Source organism: Canis lupus, chromosome 12, assembly GCF_003254725.2.
Source record: "Canis lupus dingo isolate Sandy chromosome 12, ASM325472v2, whole genome shotgun sequence".
NCBI classification, from domain to species: Eukaryota; Metazoa; Chordata; class Mammalia; order Carnivora; family Canidae; genus Canis; species Canis lupus.
In genome coordinates this window covers 9,680,556-9,685,680 of record NC_064254.1, presented here as the reverse complement: position 1 = coordinate 9,685,680, position 5,125 = coordinate 9,680,556, and the positions used below count along the sequence as shown (strand labels likewise).

At 46.7% G+C, this 5,125-nt stretch overlaps 1 long non-coding RNA gene across 1 annotated transcript; it reads right to left on the bottom strand.

Moving 5' to 3' along the window:
• Nucleotides 1–247: 247 nt before the first annotated feature.
• Nucleotides 248–4,665, bottom strand: LOC112641193 (uncharacterized). The gene is made up of 3 exons (XR_003124543.3): nt 4,470–4,665; nt 2,238–2,290; nt 248–1,139 (listed from the first exon to the last, which is right to left on the bottom strand). It is a non-coding gene; the product is annotated as an uncharacterized LOC112641193 (long non-coding RNA).
• Between the last annotated feature and the right edge of the window lie 460 nt (nt 4,666–5,125).

Genomic DNA, 5,125 nt, shown 5'->3' with positions numbered 1-5,125 from the left:
TGCATGGAGCCTGCTTCTTCCTCTGCCTGTGTCTCTGCCTCTCTCTCTCTCTTTCTCTCTCTCTCTCTCTCTCTCTCTGTCTCTCATGAATAAATGAATAAAATCTTAAAAAAAAAAAAGAAGAAAGCTGAACTCTAGAGGAAAGCAGTTAAATGGGAACTGATTGAATGTTTTGTTCATGCAGACACTTGGTTTGAGGTTGAACATTTGAAATTTACTCGCCTAGGTATGCCTAATGCCCCACGGTTTTTCTCTAAGTTAGATGTATTAGCTTTCTATTGCAGCATAACGAATTACTACAAATTTAGTAACTTAAAACACCATGAATCTATTATCTCACAGTTTCTGTAGATTAGAAGTCCAAGTATGGTGGCACAGGGTTCTCTGGGTTCTCTGTTTAGGATCTCACCTGTGGTGGGGGCTGCAAATCCATCTGAAGCTGAGACTGGTTACTTGTGGTCTTATGACTGAGGTGTCTGTTTTCCTGCTGGAAATTGGAATGGGATGGTTCCCAGCTCCTTGAGGCTGCCCTAAGGTTCTAGCCATGTGGACCTCTGACAACATGCCAACTTCTTTCTTGAGAGCCAGCAGGAGGGTCTGGCCCTGGTCTGCCATGACAGAGTCTTATATAAAGCAACCGTAATCACAGGAGTGAGTATCTCATCATATTCCTAGGTCCCACCCACACTCAGTGTGAGGGGACAATTCAGTATCTTGGAGTCCAGCCTACCACCTTAGCGAATATGAGAATGGATTCTGTGTAAACTGGGCTTCAGGGGAAGGCCTGGAGGAGGGCTGTAATCTCAGGTGGACTGTCCTTTGGCAGGATAATTCTAGTCCGTTTCTGTTTTTTGCCTTCTATGTGTTACTGTGGAAAGTTCCTGATGAAGCACACAATAGTACCATGTAGAGTGTCTGCTGGATCTCACCTCCCTTTTTCTGCCTTGTCACTTCACTTAAAGGGATGGGTCCAGGTAGCCATGATTATTCCACAATGGGGTAGATGATAGACCAAAATAGACCAATCAATGTCTCTTTCCTGAATATCTGGAACTAGGATTGAAGATATGCAGTAGTTGTTGGAGGTACTAAAGCTGGGAGGATCTGGACCTCAGACGGGGGCAGCAACTTTATGCCACCTGTACAGAGAAGAAGGAATTCAATCAGGAAAGAAAAACTAAAGGTAACGTGTGAGAGAGGATAATGATAGGGCGACAAATTCAAATGGCTTTCCTGGGACTGAGGGGCTCCCAGTACATAGCACTGTCCATGCTAAAAGCAGATGAGTTGATCATACTCAATAAAGAAGAGAGACCTATAGCCTCAGACAGGGACAGAGGAGCTTCCTTGAATCCTGATGCTCCCAGCCCTGGAAGAAGCCTGGCTGGGTTTCTTGCCCTAAGTCCCATGGACCACCCCAAAACCTCCCAATCCCTTTTTGTTTAAACTGGTCTGGAAGTTTAACTTCTGGGAAGACCATACTTTTCAGTCTCCCTTGTCCTCAGGGTGGCCCCGTGTGACTGGATCCTCTGCAGTGGGGAGGTAAGCAGAAGGGATGTGTCATTTCCAGTCCCAGGCAGTTAGCCCTGAGTGTATGAGCTCCACTCACCCTCTCCACAACCCTACAGCTTAAGTGACCAATGTTGGGATATTAAGGAGGGAACTGCTCAATCCTGATCACAGTCCGAGAGCTGCCAAGGAAGTCTGCTGGACCTCAGAGGGCTTTGTGTGAGCAAGAAATAAAACTTTTTGTGTTAAACCACTGAGATGTCAGAGCTTATTTCTCTCCAACAGAGTTTTCTGACTAATACAGTGGATTTCTTTTACTCTCAACCAGAAAAGGTTTTTACTAAGACAGCTCAGGTCACCAGTATCAACTGTTTTGGAATGCCTAAAAAGGTTCTTATTTTGCTCACCTACAGAACAATCGGAGATGCTGACCAGTCCACACCCAGGGTCAGGATTCAGGTGCCAGAGTGCAGAACAGGAGCTAAAGGATGACAGCTGACTTTGCTAAGGTTTCTCCTTCCCTGAGCCAGTTTTAAGCCCATCAGAAGATAACAGATGTGAGGATCCAGGCAGACAACCCGTGTGATCAGAGCAGGGCAGTCAGCAAGGCACCTCCACTGCATTTGGGTCAACTGAAGAGACTAGAGTCTGGGGTCTGGGGATTGGGCCAGGCAAAGGTGGACACTTGAGGACAGACTCACCTGGTAGCAGGAATCCTAGGTACTCACCTGTCCAGTAGCATCTGCTTAGGGAAGGTAGAGCTTGGTTTCCAGATAAACTCCTAGAAACACAGACATTACCAAAACTAACTCAAGAAGAAATAGAAGATCTGAACAGACCTATAACAAGCAAAGAGATTGAATCAGTAATTAAAAAAAAAATTCAATAATGTCCAGAAATTCGTAAATTTGTAAATTCTACAAACGTTTCAAGAAAAATTAACAATAAGCCTTCCCAAATTCTTCCAAAAAAATCAAAGAGGAGGAGAAATACTCGAGGAAGAAGTAACACTTCCTAACTCACCTTGTGAGGTTGGTACTCCACTGACACAAAAGGCAGGCAAAGTTTGCCGGTATCCCATAGAGATAGAGTATCCCATAAGGTAGGGGGAGCTCACACCTACAGTCTGCTGGGATGCCTGTAGGCCCAATACAAATGAAATGGAGATGCTGGGCTGGATGGGCACCTGGGACAATTAGCTCAGGGTTCCTCAGGTCACTCCTGCTAAAAGTCCTGTCTTTACTGCATAATGTCCCTTACAACACCCTCTTCTTCTTTTGGTCTTCCAACCCACTATCTTACCCACTCAATGACAGGCATCTTCTGAGACTACATTCCTGTTGCTGTCTTGTCTTTTCCTTGTCCTAGTCAGTCCTTTCCATACCATGCATACGAATCACCTGGGGTCTTGTTCTAATGGAGACTGGTTTAGTTACTATGGGGTAGAGTCTGAGACTGCATTTCTAACAAATCCCAAAGGAATGTCCATACTTCCATCCTAGAGCAAGATTTTGAGTATCAGGGGTCTAGAACACCCATCCCAGAAATGCCTTTTGACCCCAATATATATAGCTGTCTCAGGAAATTCTAGGTGAGTCATCTCTAGCTAGGTAACCCTGGACAACAAGACTGTTCAACCTGTGCCAAGGAGAATCAGGAGCCTGTCTTCATCACAGCAGAGGCCACATACACCACACACACATATACCACACACACATGCACACGCATGCTGCAACAGCCTGTAACACCCCACATACCACACTCACATCAGCACTCCAAATACCCCCACATACCATATACACACATTCACAGACTATGCAATACTCTCCAACATCCCCACATACCAAACACACATATACACACACATGACAATACTCCCAACCCCAATATACCATGATACACACATATTAACACCTCCTAACACCCCCACATGATCCCCAACGTGAGCAGGCTCACAAGACCACGCTGTGGAGTATGAAGCACTTTCTAAACCAAAATGCTTCTAGACAGAAGACAGCCTTTTGCCTCAGGAAGGGCTGGAACCTCGGGTGAAGGCCAACAGGTAGGTGGAGGCAGAACAAAGGAGATCTTGAAGGGCCAGAGGAGAGTCCAAACTGAAGGAAGGCAGGCTAGAGGCAAAGAGGCTGCTATAGGGCCTCTGAACTCCAGGAGATGCTTACTGCAGCTTAAGGGGCTGCTGGATAACAACAGATGTACAGGGCTCATGAGACATGATCCAAATTCTACAAGATGAGAAAACAATGGTGACTAGGTGCTAGGTGACTTGCTCCTGATGGCAGGAGTCATGGATCCATGGGACCACCCAGAAATCGCATTACTGCCTCCTAAGTCAGCTCAGAAGCTTGGTGGGGGACTTGGAGTGGCCCTGAGTGTTGATGCCTCCCCTCTGAACAAGGAAAAGAACAGGAGGGTGACAGGGGTCAGTCCAGGGAGGGTCTGATAGCACTGTGGTCCTAGGGTGATGAGGGAGGGAGTCCTCTATTTCTCCCTGGAGAAGGTGACCCGGTGACAGGATGACAAAGAGGTCACAGTAGAACTGCTTCTTTAGCTCCTTCTGCCCTTTCCAGACTGAACCAGGCAACATGCAGAACTGACACAAGAATGGGGTTTACAAATGCTCTTGCTCCTAGTCACACTCTTATAAGAATTTGTGATGCTAAAGGCAATCAGAAGGAACAATCATTGTCCTCACTGAATATACCTAAAGCATGAGGGATGCTTGCAGTTCATCCCTGGTCCAACACCTGCATATACACACACGTGTATACACATTTACATGCATATACACACGTACACACAACACAACCTCTCTCCCCAACACCCCTATATCTTACATTCCCATTCTTCACTCCCTACCCCCAACAGACAGACAAAAGAATAGGTATCTAGTGGTCCATGAGACCACAGGGGCATAGATGCTGGTGCAACCAGTATCTCACCTGAAGACAGAAATATAGAATTTTTCATTTGTCAAACTTCCAGCCAAACCAGAATCATGCAAGCTCTAGGTTTGGATCCAGAGCCCCACACTCTCTAGCTATGTGGCACTGGGCAGTGCTTCTGTCCTCTCTTAGAGTCAGTTTCCTCATGTAGAATATGAGCAGGACAGTCGCTGAAGAGCTCATACAAGACTTGGCTGAGGTCACACATGGGAAAATGCTCAGGAAGCTCAAGTATGGTATGAACATGAAAAGCCTCCAGTAACAATCACAACAGTGCATTGTTGACATCACTCCTGGGGACAAACACCCAGACTCCTGGAGGAACTGCAATACTTGCACAGCTATGCCCATCAGTGGACCCTTCTCTGAAGAATGATCCCTTGGTGGCATCCCAGGCTGACCACTTGAGGCAGAGGAGCATATAATCCCTGCTCCACTGTGCCTCTCCTCACTGCAAGCTCCCTCCCTGGAGGCAGGAACAGGGCAGGTGTTGTCAAACTCCTCTTAGGGATTACACTAATGATACATTTATCTCCTCGGCCAGGATGCGTGGCATCTTCAGCCAGGATGGCTCCCACTCTCAGCTTCCCAGACCGGCTGCCCCTCGTAGACACCTAGCCTGCTATTAAGTTGTTACAAGCCCCAGAAGTGTT